At 43.2% G+C, this 12,447-nt stretch overlaps 1 long non-coding RNA gene across 1 annotated transcript in view; it reads right to left on the bottom strand.

Annotated features, from left to right (window-relative positions):
- Positions 1–8,407, bottom strand: part of LOC149867973 (uncharacterized) — a 354,972-nt gene extending 346,565 nt beyond the window's left edge. The window contains exon 1 of the long non-coding RNA XR_016441136.1: positions 8,374–8,407. This is a non-coding gene — a long non-coding RNA (uncharacterized LOC149867973). The remainder of the gene's footprint in view (positions 1–8,373) is intronic.
- Between the last annotated feature and the right edge of the window lie 4,040 nt (positions 8,408–12,447).

The raw sequence follows: 12,447 nt of genomic DNA, 5'->3' as shown, positions 1-12,447 counted from the left end.
TATCAGCATCCCCCACAGTGAAAAATGGTGGCAGGGTGGTTTGAACTAAAACTCATTAAACAAGCTTAGGTCAAAGCACCCCATGCCATTTTTCAGCAGGGGGAGGCTGATACACATGATGCCAGAGCCTGCTGGAGCATGGTCATTTCCGTGTTCCAGCAGACCCAACTAATCGAGTTTTCTCTGACGTACTGGATTTCCAGCACACAGGAGCTGACTCCCTGCATGTCTATAGGAGCCCTGTGTAACCTGCAAGAGCTTGATGCTTCATTTTGTTAGGCGTGCTCTAGTGCCCACGAGGCCCCTAAAATTCATTTCACAAGCAATACCTCAGCTTATGTGTCAAACCTAAAAATTACTGTATTTTGCATAGTTTACAAAGACAGCTAGAGTGTTTGGCTTGTTATTGACCTGAGTATTTCATTACATGTTGTCAATATTACCATATTTACTTGAATATGGTTTGGCCTCATAAGCCATCTTTGGACCCACAGATAAGACACTCATGGAAGACAAGCATCCTCAACTGCAAGGGACTACTGAAGAAAAGAGAAGAAGAGATCTACTCAAATATACGTTTTTCCCCTCCAGTCAACATGGGGGAAAAGCCCCTCATCTTACATTTGCATACAAAAAAATTGTATTAAATGCATTGCCTACCTTTGAACTGCTGCTAAAAGCAGCATGTGCTGAGTAATGGAAACTATGAAGTTGATTAAATACAGCGAACATTGAGCATGACTATAAATTACATGGGCCACATGGCAAACATACTGATAGAAACATCCTTTTTTTTTTGTTTTAATTTTTTATCCGAGGCCAAATTAGCCAAAGTTAATTCCACGTTGAAGAATCCAGAGCCATAAGTGGCCGTACTACCAGCAAACATCCTCCACCCACACCTGGGACTTCAGGTGTTTCCAAAACCTTTCATGGGCATCCTACTTGCTTGGGGTTCAGATGCCCTCGAGTTTGGCTTGACCCCTGGAGCAAGCAAGGGAGGAGACTCTTTTGGCTTTTTTATTCTTATACAAAACATCATAACAAAACCCTAAAACACATAAAAGCAACAACCTTCTTCATTTCAATGTACATAAACATCACTTAACTCCATTGTCTAGTTGAAATTACATTGACATCTTCCCAAGTTAAATAAGAAAATTCCCCATATTGGGTTTACAAAACTTTACTTTCCATTATAACTCCTTATTATTCTTAATGCAATAAATATTTTCCAACTCAAAATCCACAAGCATACCTTAACTCTACTGGCTACTGCAAGGATAGATTAGTGCAACCCATCTGAATAAAACATATGGCAGTGCCCAATGAGCACAGTCCCCTTAGCACCAACTCTTCTTCAAGTCATGGTGATCCACTACATTGCACACATTTCGACTTCCTCTTCACTCCCACAGCTGAGCTGTGCCTTTCTTTCTCATTTCTAATTATTCCTGGTTTTTCAGCAGCCTTAAGTGTCTGATGAACATCACCAAATGGAGCCTCAAGCATTTCACCCAGATCCATCTGTCACTCTCTTTCTCAGCCTGTCACATATGATTAGACTCATAGAAAATGAGGGGTGGAAGAAGGGACCTCAGGAGGTCACATCTAGTCCAACCCCCTGCTCAGAGCAGGACCAGCCACAACTACAGCATCCCAGCCCAGGCTTTGTCTATCCGGGTTTTAAAAATCTCCAAGGATGGAGATTTCACTACCTCCCTGGATAACCTGTTCCAGTGCTTTACTACCCTCGTGAGAAAGTTTTTCTTAATATCTAAGCTAAACTTCCCTTGCTGCAACTTGAGATCTTTCCTTGTTCTGTCATCTGCCACCACTAGTCTAGCTCCAGATTACTGTGGCCCCATCCTTCATGAGATGAAACCAGACTAAGTTGCCCTTTGCCTCATCTGCATATAATTTTTGGAGGATCTCAGGATTCAGGACAAGAACACCTGGCTCCAGTCATGTGTGGGGGTGCTAATTTGTACATAAATCCTTTGCTGGGGATTTCTGGAGTAGTGTGGTGCTGTGGAGTCACCGTGGCTTGAAATACTGTTGACTCTTCTGGGGTCCAGCTCAATGAACTATATGGTAAATCATAAGCCTTTTGGCTTTGAACTATCGCCATGCAGTTTGTACTTTCTCTAAGTATGTGTTAAAGTGCTGCTTAAAAGTGTGTTTATGGGGGACCTGCGCAAGGACTGGTAGCAGTTTCAAAAAAGGTAATATGCATCATTTCTGGGTGACTTAAGTGTATGGGTACGATATGCAAGTTGCTAAAGCTGTGCTTATTTCAATGTCAGTTTTTTCAATTTTCCCTTTACTTCCATGTGCTTAGGGAGAACAGGGTCTGATAGTAAGGAGAGGGGAAGGAGCTACAGGGGGGAAGACGTTGCTGGGAGGGTGGTGGAGGGCAAAGGGGCTACCTAACCCCCCAGATTTATTTTCCTCGCTGTAGCAGTGGGAGATTGATAAATTCAAGATAAACTTGCAATAATAATATTCTATATCTAGAAAATTATATCAAATGTATTCATTTTTTCCATATATAGAATCTAATTATTGGCAGGTTGTCTTATAATCAGGGTCATCTTATAGTCAAGTAAATGCGCTACTTCGGGCCAATGTTGTATTTAGGTGTGGGTGCAGCACTGAAAAGATGAAGCTATGACAGAAGGAGCTAAACAGTTCAGCTCTTCTTGGTGAGATTGCTGGATTCATCTACTCTGTGGATCAGGCACAGGGACAGATTTACACAACATACACACCAGTGAGTCACACTGAAGGCTACCTATGTGAACTTATCTTCTTGAATACAAATATTAGATATGTTTTTTCACCTCCAAATACTCCTGAAGTCTACATAAGTTGCAGTCATCTCAGATCCTTTGAAAGCCAGGCTACTGACTGAGGAAGACAACCTGATCCCAGGATTGACAACCTCGGATCAGGAGAAGGGATGGAGGCTGATGAAGGTGAAAGTAACCTATATGGTCACAATTTTTTTTTTTAATGGTTTATATTACAATTGAAATATCTGTTGAAAATATCCAATTTTGGTGACACTTTGGGGATTTACATTAAAAAAAGTTTGAAAAAATCTTTCAATAAAAATAAAAAGTATTTCATTTTTAGAAAATTATTTTGTTGGAACCAAAAAAGACGGTCATGACCAGTACTTTTTTACTGACGACTCTACCACTTGGTAATCCACTCCAGTAGGAAATCAAATGCTGAAAGAAAAACGAAGGAAAAAGGAGACACGATAGAGAGAAAAATAAAAAAGAAAGAGGAGAAAAGAGGTAGAAAAGCATGAAATGTAATGTCAATACTGAATTTTTCCTGGCTATACTTAATTTGCCATTACCTCTTCAGTGTAGGGACTATATGGGTTTGTACAGCACCTAGGCAAAGAGACCTCAGACTTGCACCCTTCAGTCTCTGTTGAAAGACAAGGAAGCCAGGAAGAAGAAAATGTGTCATTCCAAGTATTTCAGTTTAAATATCTAAAACATCACGATTACCGAATCTCTGTATTGACCAACAGACATGCGAGTCAATGGATGCCCACCTAGGAATTCTGCTTTCTCTCACAACACAAGCCAAAAGGAACAAGCTCACCAAAATCTGCTTTTAGCCCACTCCTTCATGAGGACCAGGAAGGTCATTCATTGCGGATGTGCTTGTGTCGGTAGTTACATGCACAAAAAATATATAATCTCCCTACAAGGAAATATATTCACAGACTAGAAACACAGTCCCGCATATTTTGGTACGTGTTGGGTCTCCACTATTAAAGCCATATCTAGCTAATGGACAGGAGCCTGTTTCAAAGCGAGATTATTTTAAAAGGGCATACATTGTGTATCACAGCTAATCTAACAGCCAACGGGCCTCTCCGAGCTAGCATGGCACAACATACTGTACTTAATGTTGACACTGTTCAGTGAAACAATTATTACAATCAATTTGACTTCTAATGTGACTTCTCTTGTAAATCTCTGGGTCATTAACCTTAACAACATCAATGTACTGTCAGTATCCAATTCCACCAAATTAGTGTCCGAGGTAATAGGAGAAGGAATGTATTAATGCATTATTGGTGACTAAAGACAGCAACCCTCTAATGTGCTCTGAAGAACAGCTGAGGCATGCAAGAGAACAAGGAGACAAATAAAGCTAGGGTAAGAGACACATATGGTACTATATCACAGGTCACGGGAGTAGGTGTTACACAACTTAACCTCTTTACCACTGGCTGAGGAAGGCCAGGGCTGTGGAGACAGCTTTGGAAGATGACAGATGAGCAATGCATCCCATTTCCCATTGGGCTAAAATAACCTCAGGCCAAAGCCACGAGTTCGATTCTTCAAGAAGAAGCCGTTGCACACAACAGCAACCTGTTACCCATGGAGTAGCCTCATGCACAGCAGTATGGCTAGAAGAACAGCACGAAGGGTAACGTACTCCTGAATACAAGTACTTTATGTGGAGCTGATATAAATAATCCTTTTGCACTCACATGAGGCAGCTTATCTTCCCATCGGCAGGCTCTAAGGGACATCTTTTTCTATTGATTGAGACCGCTCTTTACTGAGACGATAGGTGTCACAGCCCATTGTGTCCACTGCAGCGAAAAGAAGGCTGTGTGCTCATGACATAGCAGAAGGGGCGCAAGGGGGGTCCTGCAGTAGGAAGCAACTAGGTGCTGGAAATGCTACTGATGTCTAATCGTCTGCAGAGGAGCTGTGCTTGAAGTTGACTCCTGTCACCTTGCATTACAAGAGGAGGACATGGCTGCTGATGTGGCAAAACAAAAGCAGGATTCAGAGGTTCCTCCCTCCTTTCTGGCAACCTCAGCACTGTTGACAAACAGAAAGGCCAACTTCTCCCCCAAAAAGAAACCCAGTATCAAAATGGTTGCCTTATCCTGGGAGAATAATGGCTTCCACAGACCTCAGTTGATGACGGTAAAAAAAGTGGGAGTGCCATTCTTTTCATCGCCCTACATTGCCGTAGCAGTATGCTACATTGCCGTATGGTGAGCTACGGCGACATAGCGATCACGTGAGTCTACACGTTATCAGCAGCCACTTCGCCATAGTGACGCGCTCCCGCATTTTAGTGTGCCGCTACGGTGAAGTAGCTGTGAAATCAAACTGCACGGCACAGTACAGGGAGTTACTGCACCAGAAGGAAGTACTAAAGCATGGAGCTGTAGCAACATTACTCTATGGCAACGTGTAGATGTACCCACAGTATCCCACAGCTCTTTGCAGATTATAAACCAGGATTAGTAAATTCACCACCAAAACAGCAGATTTTTCGAGCGACTTTCTAGAAGGAAAGGAAGGGAAAAAAATCAAATGAAGAAAGATTTTTTTTGTAACAAAAAGGAATATAGTCACTGAATTTAACTAGGATTATGGAAGTAAAATTATTTCAGTTGCAAAAAAGATAAAAAAAAAAATCACACTATGGAATTTTAGTTTACACAAATAATGAGAACTTGAATCTCATCTTTCAATTTTGATCCTGTCCTAAATGACACAGTCCTTAAAAGAAAACCATTGACAGCAGAAAAGAATCTGACAGACATTTGAGAAACTGGGGGGAAAAATGAGAATATATTGAAAAATGTCTACTTTCTAATACATCAAAACCTCCCCTTTTTTTCTTGCTAAGATTGGCAGGGGCTATTTGCCCATCAAATAGTATTGGGAACTCAAAATTCATGAAATTTCAACTTCTACTTCTCTTCTAAACCACCAGTATCATTTCCTAGAATGCCTGATCCTAAATTGCTGGAAAATTTTCCATTGACCTCAACGTGCTTTGGATCAGGGGAGATTACACAGCTACTCTGCTGTGAGCTCCCTGTTGCATATTGAGTGACACCATCTCTGAGGCTGCAAACAGAAGTCTCATTTATCTCAGGATAAACGGTTTTATCCAGAGACAATGTGCAAACTATAACTATCCATGTCTCTTGTCCCAGGGCAAATCCTAAAAATGTTTTTTTTTTTTCCATAAGATACAGTAACAGGTTATCCCAGGATACAGCAAAATACATTTGCACACTTCTCCTGGGATTGCATTTCTGAATCAATGGGAGAAAAGCAGCACTGCATTCAGCTGCTCACTAAATCCCAATTAGAAGGGGGATGCATGTACACACCAGTCCTGGGATGTTTTTGTTCCAGGACAAACAGAGGCACAAGGTGTGGGACAAATGCAATATCTCTCCCTAGCCTGATTGGTGTGGAAGATGTGGCAGGCTCACAACTGAGGACTGCATGGCTGCAGAGACTGAATGTTTACATAGGTACCAAGGATGGTAATGGGAATAAGATTGCACACTTTTAACCAGCCTGATTACAATGACAAGGTCATCATTTTGATTTCTTGCCTCCCTGAGCTGCCAAGGCAGAACACACTCTCTCTCTTTTAGCACTCCAAGACTGTGGAGTTTGACACTTGCATAGTTTTGCCTTGGGCACTGGCTGCAAGAGAGAGAGGAGGAAACAGTTCTGCTTTCAACACGGGTAGCCTAAGAACTTGTGTTGTGCGGCAGGATCTGATGAGCCAGGCAGTTTCTGTTTCTCCAGGCCATTTCCATGCCATGAATTATGAATATCATGGAAATGTGGCTATTAACGCATTTGAGAACATGTTCTTGCATAAGATCCACAATTAAAATATATATATATTACACTTGATTTTTAAATGCCAGTAAAAAACTCATAGCATATGGGCAAGATATCATTGTAGTTCACATTTACATTACTTTGCCTGTTTTGGCCCAAGAAAACATATGGCATTTTTACATGTGGGTAGAATGGCATGTCAAATATATATAACCCTGTATTTCACATTAACATAATAACCTTTTCACGCCTGTAGTACTTTACATTATTGCCCACTCATTTTGGAGGCCCTTTGCATGGTATAAATGGACAGTGGATAAACCCATTTGTGCAGAGGAACACCCTGCTGATACATGGCTTCTGGCTTAAGATAGGGCACTTGTCTTCCACCTGTACATGGTACATTATAGGAGGGAAGAGGCATTTGGGGGAAGGGAAGGGCTACACTGTCACTCACTCTCTGCTGTGAAGGGAATGGTTTGACATTTGAGTGGTTGAAAACACTTTTGCAGAACACCTACATTAACCAAGCAACACAGAACAAATTCACCGAGTTGGTGAATTTAGCACATTTGCCAGTGTACAAATTGTCCACAGAGGGGCTGCAATTTTACCAGTTTGTTCATTATACAGAAAAGAAGAGGAGGGCATTCTCACCCACTGAAGTCTCTAGACCAAGGTGGAATGATGTTTTTGAAGACAGGCTTTCGCCAAAAGCAAGTTATGGGGCTCAATACACAGGGAATTGGGAGAAAACCTTTGGCTACATTACTCAGGAGGTCACAGTGCATGGTCAAATGATTCCCCCCTGGCCTTTGACTGCATGGACTTAGTAAAATGGACCAAACAAACCTCGAGAACTTTTTTGTGCCTGTAAGGACGTGTGTAGACAAAATGGGAGCCCTAAATTGAAGCGGTGGGTTTTAAAAAACACTGCTTCAATTTAGGACTGATTAAAACCTGTCGTGCATACACCCCGTTGACTCACCTGCCTCTCTGGCAGGGAGGGGAAGGTGAGCTGCCAGTGGGAGGAGCAGTCCCTGGGCTGGGCGGCAGAGGGGGGAGCTAGTGATTTCCTTCGTGGCAGCGGTGGGCCCCCCAGCCAACACCCGCCTGCAGACACCCGGCTCGGGTGGTCCTGGGGGGCACCACAGCCACGGCGGGAAGCACCAGGCCCCCCACACAGCTCAGGCAGGCAGACTCCGGGGGGGGGGGGGTGGAGATCAGCCTCACCACTTTTCTTGGGCAGAGCTGCTTTCCCAGGCTGCTACCAGGCTGCCTGCAGGGCTTCCTGCAAAGCCGCAGAGCTGCACAGAGCCTGGTGCTTTGCTCCACGGCTGTAGGGGCAGCAAATTAAAGCTCCTCGAAAGAGTTTTAGTTTGCTGCTCTCCAACTCATTTAAGGTACATTATGCCGCCCAATTTCCTACAGTGGCTAGGATTACTGTGCAACACGCTGCCGAGTTGGGCAAACACCAACACCAGTTAAAGCAATGCAAAAGCATTTAGCCTGCTTTTATGTGTCGTGCACACATACCTCTTGTTTTGTCTACACATGGCTTGGGTGGCTAAGGAACTATCTTCTGTGAGCATCTTTTTTTTTTCTATTTGACGCTTATTTTACCTGACAAGAAATGAGTTTTGTTTTCTTATTGGGCATTCTCGCCACCGGGTTGTTAATTGGGAAGGGAGGGGTGTCACAAATAGTCATCATGAGTACTTACCCATCTCCTAGTTTGATCAATGAGAGGCAGGTTCAGATAGATCCTGGCTAGATGGCAGTGTGGGCTGAGGGGAATCCCTGTAAGAAAAGATGAATCGTACTATGGAAAAAAGGTTGAGCGCCACTTTCCTTACTGTTACAATCGACTTTGGTTTTGTGTGGCTTGTTTAACCCCAAAGCAAATTTCCACTCATAATTGAATAAATCTTAGGTACAGGCCTGATTTGGCATTTTATTTACACCTGGCTCTAATCACCATAGTGTACGAGTAATAACGCATACCGGCAAACAGTGAATTTATCTTCACAGCCAACCTGTACAACGGAAAAGTGTATTTCCTGTTTTACGGATGGGGGAAGTGAGACCTACATAGATGAAGTGACTCCCAGAAGAGGATCTTACCCCCAAACTGTCCCTCCCTCCCTGTTACATTCCACAAATGTTCATCTGAACAAAACGTGGATCGCACAAGCATGAGTGGAAAGAAAATAAAACGATGTGAAAATACCTGAAGAAGAATCTAGTGAGATGTTGCTGTCATGTCTGTCAAGAACTGGTGGTGTCCTAAAGTGACAACTCTGGATACCCAGAATGCCAAAGGGAATATCAATTCATGGAAATAAACAGGAAAGTCATGTATAGGCCCCTTAAAACACAGATGCTTTGTCAGAGGCCAAGCGTGTTCTTTTGGCTTCTTACTGCCGTGGTTTTGTCACTAAGTCAGGCACTGGCAGCAATTCTGTCTTCATCACTTTAATGAAGCCTGTCCATTATTTGATGAATTAAATTCAGCAAGGGGGTCAAATCTGGAAGGAGTAACTGCCAGGAGAAGTAACAAAGGTTTCATGATCACCTGCATCTCTTGCTCTGGGGCCGTATGGGGGCAGCTAGGGCAGACCTGATGCAGCTTTCTATGTGCATTCATTTTGAAGCGCTTTTATGAGGCATGGCATGATGAAGACTGCCCAGTGTTTAGCACAATAAGTGAAACCACATTTAAATTACAACCATACAAATAAACCTGAATGAAACCAGCCTCTAAAACAACATACCTTTAGCATAACTATTACGGGGGTTGGAACTGAAAACCAAAGGGAAACAATACATTGATATGGTGGGGCAGCGGGGGGGGGGGGGGGAGACTAGTATCTCTATTGTGAGTGGTGTGCTTAAGTGTAATTGTTGGAGTGCAAGCAAGTTCCCCAAGAATCAGAGGATCATAGAAAATGAGGGTTGGAAGGGACCTCAGGAGGTCATCTTGCCCAACCCGCTGTTCAAAGCAAGACCATCCCTAACTAGGTCATTCCAGCCAAGGGCTTTGGTAAGCCAGGCCTGTAAAACCCCAAGGATGGAGAGTCCACCACCTTTCTGGGTAACCTTTTCCAGTGTTTCACCACCCTCCTCGTGAGAAAGTGTTTCCTAATATCCAGCCTAAGTTTCTCTTGATTTATTTTTAATAGTCTGAAGTGATATTTCCTTATTACTGCTGCTTGCCTTCAACAGGCTGGCTGGAATCCTTCTTAGGCTCATTCTCTGTGACCTCCTCTTCCTCTCCCTCCTCTTTACCTTCCAATTCCTCCTCTTCTCCTTCTTTTCCCTCTTCAAAATTAGCATCATCCTTTAGAGCTTCCCCATTGAAATAGATCACAGCACAAGGGGCTATCCTTTCACAGAAGCGCCCGATTTCAAAATCTGTGGCTAAAGCAAACTCTGAGTCTTCACCCAATGGCTCACCACTCCCAGGCACTGTTATTGGGTTGAAGAAGTTAAACGAATGAATTGTTGGAGACTTGTTTACTAATTGTCCAAACTGTGCCCCGACCTTTGCATTTCTACTTCTTCTTGATTGTTTTAACTGCAACATTTTCCCCTTCCTTCAAGAACATAGCCTTGCATACAGCCAGGGATCTAATCGTACTGTTTAATGCTTTCCTTTGGCACTATGTGGCCTCTCCTTTAGAGCAGGAAACTATTGCCTCAGTAGTCCCATGGCGGTGTAGAGACTGGGATAAAAGGGGAAATCAGAAGTTAATGGGCCCATATGGAAAAATAAGTTATCTGTGACTGTTTCCTGAGCCTTCTGCAGATCTTCCAGGACACATGGGATTTAGGAGCAAAACCATTGCCCATAGTGTTTGAAAACCTCTGTAAAAGGCCATGAGCTCCATCTTGTATGTGGTAAGGGGGAAGGGCAAGAAAATTTCTCCAAGATGTAGGTGATCAACCTGTGAGAAGCAGGTGTAACTTTGGTCCTGCATCCTCTTCCTCTGGAGAGCTACCTGCTGTGAAAGGAAAGCTACCTGCTCCAAAGTACAGCATCCTTTAGAGGCCCATGGAAGAAAGGCTAGAGGACTTCCTATGCACTCTCCCATCACCACATGCCAGTGCAAGATGGAATCTGGCACATAACTACAAAGTAATTACACTGTAACTATGATGCAGCGTAGTCTTGCTGATTGTATAAGTAAATACACCATTTCCATATGCGAGGGGTAATTAGAATTAATGCAGACTGGATGTTAACTTTCCAGAGACAGCACATTGAGTGGGCTGTATATAATACATTGACAAGGGTGACAGTGATTAGTGATGATGGGGCTATGGAGAATTGGCAGGAAAGCTCAATTGCACTTCTAGACCATCAACACTTTTTAGGGCTGTTGGGGTTATTTTTTTCTCCTACAGTGTACAGGCTTTGGGAAACACTCCAAGAATCAGAAAGCCACAAGCCTTATCCTCCTTCAAAACTTGTTAGCATGTAATGCATACAGCAAACTGTACATGATTTACCATCTGCCTTGATGTTATTGTGATTCCTACCCCTGATTGGCTAACAATGATGCCCTTCATATTGTTCCACTTTTCCTTCCCTTGCTTCTCACCCTAACCTACTAATCTGTCTCCACCAACAGTTATCTCTTTTTTTTTCAGTCTGGGAACTATTTGTGGCAAAGACCATTGTTCAGCTCCAGCCTGTTGTCACTCTAACCTAGCTAGTATGTTGGGGCTATTATAATATAAGTTTAGATAAATACATAATGTAATGTATTTTGTAGAGTTAGCTAAATTCTGTAGAAGGCATAATTGTAATTTTAATTCCTCTTAATAATGCTTTGGTGGGGGACTATGTCCCAAAATAACTTTAGAGTGTTTAATGTATGTCACATACTGAAGCCTGCTCCCAGAGTTTAATATATCACAATATAGAGGTGGCTTTACTTTACTTTGGATATTTCTTCCATTACTCCAAAATATATTTTTTCCAGTACCTCTTGAAGTTGGTGGAAAGATTCTCATGGACTTCACTGGTCTCTGGATGAAGCTCTCTGCATAGATTTCATAGACATTAGGGCTGCCTTGGAAGATCATCGAGTCCAGCCCCCTGCCCCAGGGGCAGGAAGTCAGCTGGGGTCATAGGATCCCAGCAAGATAAACATCCAATTTTCTCTTGAAAGTGTTCAATGTAGGTGCTTGAACCACCTCCGCTGGCAGACTGTTACAGACCTTGGGGGCTCGGACAGTAAAGAAATTCTTCCTTATGTCCAGCCTGAAACGGTCTTGCAGCAGTTTGTGACCGTTCGACCTCGTCATCCCTTGGGGCGCTCTGGTGAACAGACGTTCCCCCAGATCCTGGTGGTCACCCCTGATAAACTTATAGGTGGCCATCAGATCACCCCTGAGCCTGAGCTTTTCCAGGCTAAAGAGTCCCGTGGCTCTCAGCCTGTCATCGTAAGGTCTGTTTTCCTGACCTCTGATCATGCGTGTGGCTCTCCTCTGGACTCTCTCAAGCTTCTCCACATCCTTTTTGAATTGTGGAGCCCAAAACTGGACGCAGTACTCCAACTGCGGCCTCACCAAGGCCGAGTACAAGGGGAGAAGGATGTCAATAGCAAATATTGTGTGCATTATAATAGTACCTAGGGTCCCCATCAGAGACATCAGCAATAAGGCTGTGTGAAGCTTTGGTCCCTGATTCAACTCAGCAGAGATTTGGCCCAATTTGGTGGCCAAATCTCAAAATCCAAATTGAATCAGAGGACCCTTTAATCTCTCTGAATCGGATTGGAACCCTCCA

Source organism: Crocodylus siamensis, chromosome 3 (genome assembly GCF_052110815.1).
Source record: "Crocodylus siamensis isolate JL-2025a chromosome 3, ASM5211081v1, whole genome shotgun sequence".
In the NCBI taxonomy this organism is placed as follows: domain Eukaryota; kingdom Metazoa; phylum Chordata; order Crocodylia; family Crocodylidae; genus Crocodylus; species Crocodylus siamensis.
Note: the sequence above shows the minus strand (reverse complement) of the source record. Positions and strands in the feature narration are given on the sequence as shown.